Source organism: Uranotaenia lowii, chromosome 2, assembly GCF_029784155.1.
Source record: "Uranotaenia lowii strain MFRU-FL chromosome 2, ASM2978415v1, whole genome shotgun sequence".
In the NCBI taxonomy this organism is placed as follows: domain Eukaryota; kingdom Metazoa; phylum Arthropoda; class Insecta; order Diptera; family Culicidae; genus Uranotaenia; species Uranotaenia lowii.
The window spans coordinates 349,912,517-349,925,790 of NC_073692.1; the positions used below are offsets into that span (position 1 = coordinate 349,912,517).

At 34.0% G+C, this 13,274-nt stretch overlaps 1 protein-coding gene across 1 annotated transcript in view; it reads right to left on the reverse strand.

Moving 5' to 3' along the window:
* LOC129743056 (transcription factor Ken 2-like) overlaps positions 1-13,274 on the reverse strand; it is a 126,098-nt gene that overhangs the window by 110,781 nt on the left and 2,043 nt on the right. Inside the window, exons 2-3 of the mRNA XM_055734996.1 lie at positions 13,185-13,263; positions 10,561-10,604 (exon numbers count right to left, since the gene is read on the reverse strand). The gene's annotated coding sequence lies outside the window, so the exon portion shown is untranslated. The remainder of the gene's footprint in view (positions 1-10,560; positions 10,605-13,184; positions 13,264-13,274) is intronic.

A 13,274-nucleotide genomic window follows, 5' to 3' on the forward strand; every position in this document is an offset into this window, starting at 1 on the left:
AGAATTGAAACAGTTGTTGTTTTACTTCACTATAAAATTTGAAAAGTCAAACACCCTCTCAACTAATTAAGGATTTACAGGCTGGATACGATTTCTGATTGATCCGCCTTTTTGTACTTATATTTATCAAATTTATGAGTGATTGATGATGTTTGAAATTTTGATAAAGTAACTTATCACATTACGGACCAAAAAAGAGAGTAATCTATTTTTTCTTGCAACGAGTGTATTACACTTTGAATAAGGTTGCCAGAATTTTTTCAGCACCTATCCGGGCCGGAAAATCGGGCTATCTTTAACTAAAACCCTAGCAAAATCCGGGCATTTGATTTCAAAATGGTCGACAGAAATTTTGGCAATATACCGGCAAATTTCGTCAACATCTAGAAATTACTCATCAAAAATCAAGAAAAAAAAGTTGTTAAAAATTTTTTTTCACAAATAATTAATCGACAGATTTTAAATTTTATTTTAGGCTTCCAAAAAATCTTTCATGTTAATTTTTTTGAAACTTGTTCTGAAAATTTTGTTTTTAACGCATAAATTAAAAAAAAATTATAGCACAATGAATGAATTATGAGAATGAAAATGAGAATTTTCCAATGAAATCCGGGCAACCGGACCGGGCCGGATTTTTTTTTCCAAATTGTATGTTAAAATCAGGCAATCTGGCAACTTTAAATTAGAAGTATAACTCAAATATTATAAATTTAGTTTTGAAACTTTATTTTACAAAATAAAACACGACAATTTGGATAACTCAAATATACTTAATTTATAGTATATGGATCAGAAGATTCTGATAAAAATAATGCCGAATTTCGGTGCTTTCCGACGCGGACCTTAATGTGTTAAATCTTTAAATTGTGAAAGTTATCCAGAGAAAATTAAAGAGTGTTCTTGGAAATGATGTTTATCTCAAGTGTTTTCATACTTTAAATGTTTGAACAGAATGTTCTTAACTCAAATCTGTTTTGTACAAAAGTTTAATTTTTATCGAAAACTATCACTGAACTCATTCTTATTGTTAGTTATATAAATCGACCCAACCTACTGCTCGACATCTCAGAAAGTTCACCCAATAGCAGATTAATTGTAAAAAAAATTCTGAACCAAACCGCCGGCATTCTCTGGGTTGAACCGTTGCAGTAAGAAATTGCACATTATGCTAGAGACTGCACTTTGGTATAAAGCTGGTTAGGGAAAAACTGCCAACTAGTTCTCAAGTTGATCCCCAACCAGAGGCTATGGAAAGTGCTGGAAAAAATGCAGACTTCTCACGACGACGCCGATCTCCTCACCAAATGTGGCTTTCGAAATCATTCTCGGTTGCATTCCAAACAGAGAATGGAATCGTTTACTTGTTGTTTGAGCTAAGTTCATCTGGTAGCTCGGCTTCAGGCATTATTTTAGAGCTTTTCTTTATTATGACTGGTTTATTTGATTGGAAGAAGCATTTGAAGCATGTTAAAATAAGTGAAATTCATTTCTGACGGTCGCCATGTAATGAATCCCAGAAAAAACAAAAAACAAAAAAAAACAGGTCGCCATGTAAGTTAAGCGAAAATCATCTGGAAGCTCAGCTTCATACATCATTCGAGAGTATAGTTCAGATTGGTTTGTAAGACAAACTGATTTATGACGGTCGCCATGCAAGTAAAATCTTCACGTTCATTGGTTCCCTTTTGCCTAGATGACTCAAAACAGACCACTGTTGCATTTAGCATCGATTAATAGGTCATTTCTTTGTTCCGTTTGCCCTAAAAAATCAACAATTATCACTTCCTTCGAAGACATCCTTTGTTCTTCCCTAAGAATGCATCCGAAACCGGAATGTTCGAGTAACGTTTCGTTGCAAATGTTTTAGCACCTTTTAATCAGTGCATGGTTTGTTTGCAGTTGCAATTTTTTTCCAACAGAAGAAAGACACCGAAACAATCGAATGCAGTCACCGATGCTAATCGAAAGTGTTTCAAGAACAATTTAGACTTTCGAAGAAAAAATTTAAAAGCGCAACACCTTGAAAGCCACTTGTTTTCTCAAAATATAAAAGTGGCATTCGCCATTTCGCAACGAGAAAACCGCTGACAGCACCAGTCAGTAAAGTGAAATTGTTTGGAAAACTACCCCAGCTTGTCTATTTATTAATTCTTTCCAACGACGGCACAAATCCTTGAAATTGGAAAAGGATAAGAAACCCGCTTTCGAAATGTCTGCTTCTATAAACTCTTACATTTTATTAAAGCTACACAACAACCAAAGACTAGAACCGCTAAATTCAATCGGCAGTCAAAGGTGTGAAAGTCCTTGGGGTGTTTGTGTTCCGGCCGGGTGATTCTCTACTACTTCAGCAGAAAAATAACAGAAATGTTACCAACAAGTGGCGATGGAGGTTCTCCAAGATGGCTTCTAAGCTTTGGCAATCGACTGCCACAAGAAAAAAAAACTAACTAATTAGCGCGCTCTTCGGGTAGCGGCAACTTGGCATTCGGTTCCGTTTCGATGCCGAGAGTCCATGGATTCGATTTTTATTATTTAGTTTTTTTTTCAATTGATTTCCGTTCCCAAAGTCTTACCCAGTGACGATAGGCAACAGTGGGTTTCCGGGTTAAGATTGCGATTCGTTGAATTAAATACAAATAAAAGAGAAAATGTAATGATAAATCATCTGGTTGATCAGCAACAAAAAACAACAAAATGTTTTCCTATTCCCGATTTAAAATTTTGGTTTCTGAACAGGTTTCATAAATATCAAATTTAATGATTCGATCGGTTCAGTTACAAACTTTGTACACTTCCACGTGAGCTACATAATCAATTTTTCAACCAACTCCCGGAAGCTTAAAATTTCAAATCATTACCCATGAGCAGCTTCCGGTCCATTTCCCAATTTTCCGGCCCAGCACAAAAATGGTTTCCTCCAAAATGGCCTACACAACACCCTTTCCGTGTGTTCTTTTCCGTTTGTGAAAAAATAAGTGAAGGGAATGAAACCAACAAAAAAAAAAGAGAAAAAAAACAAAATAGAAGTATGAAGTAATCACCCTCAATTTTAACACGCAGCGCGACGCTCTCATTTAGGAGCCTCAAGAAACAAAAACCTTCACCCCACCAACCCTGGTTTATTTGACTTTTTTTTTGCTGGCTCTGAAAGAACACTTTCGAAACGATAATATGTGGGTGTCACTGCTGCCTGGTGCCCTATGCAAGTAGGGAAGAACATGTGTGCCATATTCCGAGGAAAACAAAATACAACACCCTCGTCTCAAAAAAAAAATGACAGAAAAAACCCTAAAAGAGAAAATAAAACAAACGCACTTTGTCCCGTGAAAGGATGCTCTCAAAAATAATAAAAATAATACCGTTGAGCAAGCTGAGGCAGAAGGCAGAAAATTTTTCCTACTTGCATCCCAAACGGATTTTACCCTCTTCGTCTGACTTCAAAAATAGGAAAAAAAATCCCTCTCTAGCCCGATGCACTTCTCATGTGTTGCGTTTCGACTTTGCTGCCTGCGTTAGAAAAGAAGAAGGGAAGAATCCCCTCCCCCTAAAAATTTTGAAATTGCACCTATACCAATACCACTGCTGAAAGCATTCATATTTGGTGGCAGTTGTCATCTCGGTGTCCTTGTGTCATGGTTGTCACATGGTTCTCGGACTATTTATAGGTGAAGAGCGGGGAAAAGAAGGGAACGCCCCGATAGGAGGAGGGATGCATTTCTCGAACGAAATGCAAACACCCTAGAAAGAGGAAGGAAATTGTGATCGCGGAATGCCCGGTCCAACAGGATTTCGAGAAGCCTACATTTTAGTTGTATAAATTAAGAATGGAGCGATAGAATCTTGGTCACCAGATTCTAGGAAATAAACTAAAAAGAAAACTAAACTAGTTCATTCCTTGTAGCTCATTTGCATATTTTTCTCCGTTATTTGTTTTGGTCCAAAAGAACAAAAACAAAAAATCCAACTGGAAGGGAAGGGGTTCGAAAAATCGATGGACGGTTTTGGACTAAACGATCGAACGAAGTACCTTTCAGTAATGGGTCATAGAAAGCACAAAACGCAATGAAAGGTAAAGAAAATGTCGTAAAATGAAAACCATTTAGAACGGTTGGGGATGGATTTTTTTTAGGGCGCCGCAAAAAGAATAATCGAATTTTCTTTAAGGAGTGTTCACGAAAAAAAGTGGACACCTGTTTTTATGGTTTATAGTTAAAAACTCAGTTTAACCCTCATCCGTCCCAGAAATTTTATCCTGTAACAGTCTCTGAAGAGTCAATTTGACAATCCTGACTAAAACCAATAAATTTCTCTTGTTTCTCGACTGATTTTTGAAAAATTTATAGTTTTAAAAACCTCGTGATGAAACTCAAATATGTTTTCAGACATTATTCACATATAACACTTCGGTTTTCTGTTATTCAAAGTCTAAAAAAATCCGAAAAAAAGACTGCAGATCAGCTAAAAATGCTCAAACAAAATTTCGCTTAGTGTCCAAGAAAGCTGAAGGTAGAAGCACATAACAATATATTTTTTTTAATTTTTCAAGATCACGACCACAAAAAATTTAAAAAAGGTTATGTCAAAACCGTACTTTTCAATCAATGAACAGTCAAGTCACACCAGATAAATTTTGAAATGAGGATTGGAGAGTTTACGGAATTTGGCACCTTTTTGCATTTTTAAAATGCAAAACACAGAATTTGCCATTAAAATTATAATCATTGAATTTTATTATATTAACTTAAGGTTTCTACAAAAATTTTATTTTCACCAGAAGGCCAATTTCATACCGATTCATACCGAAAGTGTCGCAGCGTTTATGTAGTTACACCAAAAAAAAAGAATTGGTATGAAATTGGCTTTCTGGTGCATATAAATTATTGCGGAAATCTTGCGTTTATATAATCAAAATCCAGTGCAAATTTGTATTTAAGTGGAAGAAAATCTGAAAAAATTGCAAAATGACAATCGAAAAACAACTACCTATGAAAAATCTTCTAAAATTATGTGTTTCGTTTTTTGACAATCTGAAAATGAAAAAACGTACCAAATTACGTCAACTTTCCAATTCTTCTTTCAAAATTTTTCTTCTGTGACTCGACGATCATTGATTGAAAAGTACGGTTTTTAAACCACTTTTTTACATTTTGGTGGTCATGATCTTAAATATTTCAAATTTTTTTTTATATTTATGTGCAATGTATAGCTTCTAGCTTCAGCTTACTTGAACAATGAAGGAAATTTTGTTTGAGCTTTCCATAGCTGATCTAAAGTCTTGTATCCGAAGCATGTTTTTCAAATTTTTTTCTAAGACTTTGAAGAACGGAAAACTGAAGTGTTGTATAGGTGAATAGTGACTGAGAAACATATGTGAGTTACAATACGAGGTTTTTAAAACTATAAATTTTGTAAAAATCAGTTCAGAAACAAGAGAGATGTCGCGGTTTTAAGCGAGGAGTATCAAATTGACACTCAAGTTCTGATAAGGTAGATTTTTTTTCCTGGACTTTCAGGATGCGTCAAAAAAAAAAACGATGCCAAATTAAAAATTCCATGAATTCATTGAGCGCGCCCGAAAAAATTGTTCTATTTGGATGCACCCGAATAAAATTACAAGCCGCCAAACTTCCAATAGTGTCATATGGAAACTCAAGAATGGATTTGTATTGAAATATCTTAAAACAGTGTTTATTTCAACAGATACTTAGGTAATCGTAGGCTTACGCCTTGTCTTTAAAACGTTGGTGAATATTTTTTAAAATAGAGTTTGTAAAATTTTGCACACCTTTGATTGTGACTTTATCCGTCACTTTGCACTAAATTTCCTCGAGTTTTCTGTGGGGTTAACTTCTGTTCTGTACAATTTTTAAGTTATTTCTTGCAGTAAGTCTTCTTATTTATTGTGACCAATGTATACAATGCAGAGCGCTTCTAGCCGTTAATGCAATTTCTGAATCCCACTAACACTATTTTTTTCAAGTTTTTTTTTATCAAACGCATTGAAGGTCATCAGAAATGTCCTTTTTTTCAGCAACGTTAAAAAATTGCGAACTAGAATGCCAACTCGTGTCTAATTTAGCAAAATTTTTATCGTCCTTCAGAAGTCACAATTTTTTTTTTCACAATTTTTTTTAGAAAAAGCTCGTTTAAACTTTGTGATATTTTTTTTATACCGTCGTGCGGGGTGATAATGGGCCAACATGGTGGTGTTTGAGTTGTTTTTCGAATAACTATAGTAATTTAGCTTATTTTGAAAATATATTAAAGGAGATTTGTTCTTAAACAGTATGTACTACATACAACTGGACAAAATTTGGTCGAAAAACATTATTTTTGGAAAAAGTTACAAGACAAAGAAAGTTGGCTCATTCTCGCTTGTAATAGTCGCCTGATTTAGAAAAATATGTTACCAAAACATAAAAAAAAATTGAGCGTAAAAAATTCATCTGTCATGGATTTTGACTTACAGTTTCATTTAATGATGATCAATAAATATTAATCAGTCAGTTCCTGTAATAATATGTTAATTTGGTGTAAGAATGGCTCTTTTTAGTGTTCTCTCACGCCGGTCCTTGCTCATACTCATTTGTCAAAAAATTCAATTTTTTCGAAATGCAAATTTTATTGAAACTTATCCTAATTAAAAAATCTCATAGTTAAAAAAAACGTTTTTGATTATTTGGATTTTACTTTCTTACGCTTATTAACTTTGTTGTTCGTTTTTTAAGATTTTCTAGTTTCTACAAAAATGACTCGTTTAATGTTAATAAAATCATTGAAGGTATCTTAATTTTTTTTTCAGTCCAATTCGGCGCATACAAAATTTATCTTAGCAGTGGTTCCACACTTGTTGAAAAGATGATTTTTTTAGAACCTGAAATCAAGTTCTCTTACTAATATTCCTTAAGACTGTTCATTAAGGTTTTTAACAGTGCATAGAAATGTGGCTGCTTTAGAGTTGTCGCTGAAGACATGCTATTTTCCTTTATTAATCTGAAATACTTTTCTCCAATTTCGCTTTATGAGACTGAAAAAAACAACGTCCAAAGGCTGCGAAATATGTGTTGATTTCGGAGAGAGACATATGAAAGAAATGTTATGTAGTGCGCACAATTCTAGAGCTTGTGAAGAAAAATGTGAACTAACGTTATTTTCGATTGCTGCACAACAATAAATTAAATATTTATGTGTTTTAGAGCTCAAAAAGAAGCTTCAAGGCTGTGGAAACCACGATCTTATTTTGGCCTGTTTTTATCCCCATTTGGACGTTTTGGACACTGCTTAAAAAAAAATGGAATAACTCTTAACATATTCAACCAATTTGTAGAAAAACACTGATTCTGGTTAAGCAGATCCTAATAAAAAAATTTATCAGGAAAAGCTATGAAATTTGCTGGTGTAAGTTTACACAAGCAAATTTGTGGAATGTAGTTTGTTTGTTATTATGACACTGAATTTAGATTTTTAAAATTAAAACAGAACATTTATGAGACAATTGTGATGACTATCAGCAATTTTTTTTGGCAATTTCTTCGAAAGAAAAACTCGCTTATCTCTTTTTCCATGCAAATTTCGGTAGCTCTTCCAGAAAATAAATTTCCCCAAACACTTGAATCATTTTAAACACCAAAAACTGGTTGATTCGATTGCTCATAGAACTGTGTGGTCTTTGAAGAATTTGTCTAAAATTATTTAAAACAACATACACAGGCATATTACAATCCGTAAAACCAAAACAACCAACCAGCAATAGCAATAGCATAAAGAATACTCTAAACTCACACATTACACAAATTCAAATCCCACTTACCAACTCAGAAAGCTCAACCCCAAACAATACCCACACAATCCACATAACACAACATCCATAGTTCAAAAAGTTCGTTAAAGTGCGACCATAAGAAATCGGATGAAAAAATATTCTTTTCTTTCCGGTTAAAATTGTAAGATGATAAATTTATAAATATGATTCAAATGTAAAAAACAACAATACCCCCCACAGAGCTGCAAGTACTGGACACCTAGCCGTTGGAAAAAAACGATATTGACAATAACAGCAGACAGATAAGTGAGTTTACACACTTTAGTATAGTCCACTAACAATGCTCAAAACTAAATATTCAAATAAACTTCCAGTTCCCTTGAGAAAGACCACAAAAAATGGTCGAAACGTCGGGTATTTCGAAAAATAAGTTGTTTGATTGAGATCCAAGACCGTAAAAAGCCAAAAATTAAAATTTAAAATTATTTAAAAGATAATGTACTGGAATTCAAAGAAAAAAATCGAAAAGAATCTTTAATTTAGAGCCGATATACTAATTTTTGACGGTACTCTAAAACAAATTGAAGCCAATTCTCATAAGAATTTTAACGTTGCTGAACGACTTCCACTCAATAGTTGACCGATTGAGTTTGAAATTGGCATGGGGCTTTTTGTTAGACCAAAATAAATTAAAGCCTCACGGTTACGAGATGGGAAACATATTGCTTTTTTGGACAACCCTTATGAGCGTGCATGCAAAACAGAAAGGTGAAATGAGTTTAAAAAAAGAACATTCGTGCAGTTAAAATCCGATTTTGTCTGCCCCTAATTTTGTCATATTTTTTACCCGATTTTGTCATCATAATAATTTCGATACAAAAAAAAAACTTAATAATCACCCATTTATATTTAGATTAAAATCAAGTTATTTGACATCATTCTGATGGTAAAAGCAATTTTAGTGATAAATGTGAAGATCAATTATATCACATCTTGATTTTCAAGAAAAATTGTTTTAAAATTGCAAAGTGCAAATTCACAAGAGCGTTTTTTTTCTGTGTGGTCATTTAGGGTCTTAAGGAGTGTATTCGAAAAAAAAGTAACACCTTGTTCTGTGAATAACTTTTAAATGCATGGATGAAAAATGATGAAATCTTCAGTAAAGTTGCCTAATAAATTAATGCTTACTTGTGCTAACTATTGTAAAGTTCTGTCGAGTTCTGAAGAAGTTTTTTGACTTTTATTTTTGGGAACCACGAGCGACATCTATAATGTTTACTATGAATCACCTTTTTCCAAATCAAGAATCAAGAATCTCCAGAACATCCAGGCGAGACTTGTCAACGAGAAGTTTTTGGCTGAAAACCTGCAAGATGCTCGCTTAAGAGTTATTTTCTATTGCTGATTGCTGATCATTATGAAAATTAAAAAAATATCTCACCACTTGGTTCTAAAGTTTTGCACACGATTTGACCACCGTATTTTGTTTATTTAGCCGGTGACAGCTTTTTTTCCTTGTAGAAATGAAATCAGGCCTGTGTATTGGCCAGCTAGACAAACTAGTCAGAAAAATTATTTTTTCATCCCTTCTCCTGTTAAAATTTTCAGATCAAGCTTGATAGAACCTCTCACATTCTTAGCTTTATAAAATCAATCATCTTCACTTTTATTGCAATTTTATCTCACGGTTAGACCCTCTAGAACTCCAACTTACTATATGAACTTTAGTCAAATAGTTCATTTCCAGCTGTTTTTAGGGTCTCCCACTGGGACTTTGCAGGATTCATCTCGATACTGCCCAAAGATATGATGCTCTCCTCCACATCATGCATCATGCAACACATTTCTTTTAATAATAAAAATAAGACAATGGACTGAGTCGATTTGGGGTCATTTGGGGTCATTTGGGGTCTCAAACCCTGGGGTCTTAGAAGCTTCATTTTGGTTCAAATCTTATCCATGATTTTTTGCAGAGTTTTTACGTAACGTTCACATGAGTAAATTTGACCTATAGGTTTGTATGGGAAAATTGAATATTTTGTACTGAAAAATCAACATCATTTTTGTTTTTTTGGTGAAGCCGAGTCTACTTATGGTTTTTGTGCCAAGTTAAAAAATCTCTCAAGGAAATTTCCCGCTGAACAACTTTGTCGAAGACCTAAACTTTGTATCTAATTAGGCACTGGGACTTTGCAGGGTTTATCTCGATCCCTCCCAAAAAACAGTTATCAGTTATCTGTATTTGACAATATCTCAAAAACCACTAGACAGATTGTCACCAAATTTTGCACTTATACACATTACATTACTAGGTAGCATCACCGAAAATATTATCAAATTCCATCCATACTTTAAAATATTATTCACAAAACAAAGTGTTGCATTTTTTTGAATACACGGCCTCAATAATATCAATCAAAAAAGAATGTTCAAAGAAATGTGTTTATAACATTCAATGAAGTTTAAATGTAAAAACTGGCAATTAATCAAATAATACCTCTCAAAAATTCTCCTGCACTGTAATACTGGCTGCGGCATGTATTTAACTTAATTATTTCCTGAAAGTAACCAAAAATTGTCCCGTTACACAATCTCCGGATTTTGTCACAATCCCTAAATTGCATTATTGGAGGTGGCAAAATCGAGGTTTCACTGTATAATTTTTAGAACCTATCTGATTACCGAAAATACAAACGTAGTATGAGTTTTGAAAACTTGTTTTATGCAATTTCTGAAATCAGCATTAAACATATATGAACTTTCTACTAAATATGACCAAGATTTGACAGGCTCACCTCTTCCGGATCGAGTTCTAAATTTCAAGTTGGCAGTTTCGAACCTGAAATTGAATAACATTCATTTATTAACTTCAATACATATCGCATTGACAACATGCAGAAGAAGGGGGAAAATGTATAATTACAGTGTGCTGATCAGCTTATTATTAGTTTGAAAACTAACTCAAAAATGTATGAAATCCAACTGCAGACAGAAAAAAGGGTCATTAAAGTCGTGAACTCCAACATAACAACTTGTAAACTTAAATAAATCAGCATCCCTGATATGGGATGACCGAAATGTACATTTAAATAATTACAGATTCGTTCTTCCACTAAATTTATCAAAATGAGGGTACAATCAATAAAAAAAAAACTATTTTTTCTGAAAACTTTGAAAGTTTATCAATTTTGTTAACATAATTCCTCCCATACGTTAGTTGAGGAGTAGGCTTTGATTTTTTTGACATCGCACGCATTTTATTCGAGCTCGGTGATACTTTATGATTAAATGAAGTTTGAAATGTAGGATTTAGATTTTTTTTGCGGTTGTGTTTTTCGTATGAACCACATATTCAGTTTATTGTGATTTATGGTGAAAAAAATGGTTCTCCAGCGTGGGTGAGCAATCGGAGACAGAGAAATGTGCCAACATGGTAGAGAATTTTCCGCCAGATCATTCGCTGTTTTCTTGGGAAAGTCCGCCAACAGTTAACCAAAAAAAAAATTGTTTAAAAAAAAGTTTTGTAAACTGTGTACTATTGTTAAACAGTATAAATAATCCTACCAGCGTTGGTTCGCCATTGCTGTTACTTAGCAAAAATGGTACATTATGGCTAGTAAATTGTCCTTCAGATCCTAGACTGATTTCTTGAGAAATCCACCAATAGGCCAAAAAGAGTATCATTTTAGAAAAAAGTGGTTCCCAATGAAAGTGGATGTGCATTTTAGCAGATTTGACCGAATATGGGGCATAAAAGATTGGGAAATATTTTTCGGCGGAATAAACCATTGCATTGGGAGCAGTATTGATGGTGCGAAAAAAGTGTTTTATTTTCAGGTTTTCTAAACGTCCTCTGGGCTCACGGCTTACTGGGACCTAAAATATTGAACAAAATTAGCTTTAGTCACAAGTTTCTGACGATTCACGGCGGACTATAGAAGTCGTCTTTTATTCTGTCAAAGTTTTATCGAGAGAACTTATCGTAGATTTAGAGCAAGTTCACTGGTGTTGGGAAAAAGTGGTAGAAATTTTGACACTTACGGCACATCTTGAAAATTTTACCATGCAAAAACATTTTCAAGATCTGTGGCCTTCTAGTTTTTTTTACAACACGTGTTGTATTTTCGCATGCTGTGATGCAAAAATAGTAATATTTCTATCACATACGGCTGAAATAGAAACAGTGTTGTAAAAAAATACAACGCCTTGATCTTGAAATCATTTTTGCATGGTAAAATTTTCAAAATGTCAAAATTTCTACCACTTTTTCCCAACACCAGTGAACTTGCTCTTAGAGCTGTTTTGAAAATTATTTGTTGGAAACTTCTCAAAATGCGAAAATTAAAATCTTCCAAAAAATTGGTACCGAAGCTGGCGCTGGTCGAGGGGTTTGAAAATTCGAGCAAAATCAACGCGTGTAAACACACTTTTGTGTATTGGATTTTGCACAAGTTGAACTTTAAGAATTCTAAGCAACTTTCACACTGGATTTTTTTTTCTGAAAATTTCTAAGAAGATGAAGAAGCGAGTTTTGATCACTGTTCTAGTATCCAGTACAAGTTTTTACCTTAAAGACTAATTCCGTTTGCAATATTCCACATCGAAAGACTAGAAAATGAGTAGTTTTTTATCCAAAAAAAGAAGCAACGTGATGAGTACAAAAAGACATTTCACGGCGGAAACAAACCCAATCATGGTAGAAAACCCAAAAACAGCAAAATCAAATAACAACACGACAATTTGTGCAACAGATTGCACTAGCACCGAGGCAAACCGGATGACGGCAATAACCGATCAGTAGCCATAAAATGGTACCAAATTAAAGCGAAAAAGGACAAGAAAACAACGAACATACTGCACTAACTCGAAACGTAACATGATAGGTGAGTAGTTGAGAAATTAAAAGAAAAATATTGTTTGAAAAAAGGGAAACAAATAAAACAAAAGTAGAACCTTAAATGGCAACAAACAATTCAGACACGCCTCTGTTGGACACGACAAGTAAAGAGTTCTCGGGTGTCTTCTGAGCTGGTTATTTTTTTTTATTTAAATTAAAATTTTCCAGCGTCTCGGTGCAATTATTCGTGGGTTTGCAACTAAAATTGAACCAATGGAAATGAAACGAACGTTAAAAAAATTAGCAAAACTGCAATCGTCAGTATATGAATGATGACGATTGAACGGGTTGCTGACTAGAGCGAAAAAAAATTTGAACTGTTTTGCAGTTGCAAGTTTCGTCAATTGCAGCAACCCTAGAAGGCAATGACATTTGCGACGACGACGATGGAGAATTGTTGATTGTTTGGTTTTTTTTTTGTTTCTGGTGTCTCGATTGGTGTCCGTTCACATTAACGTGTTGAACTTTGGAGATGATTTGATGTGAAATTATTAATTTTTTGCTTAAAAAATCATAGCCTACCTTGTTCAGATTGGACAGTTTTGTATTCCCCACAAACAATTCTACTTCAAGATCGATGATTGCTGCGATCCGACTGGTTCTGCAAATTTT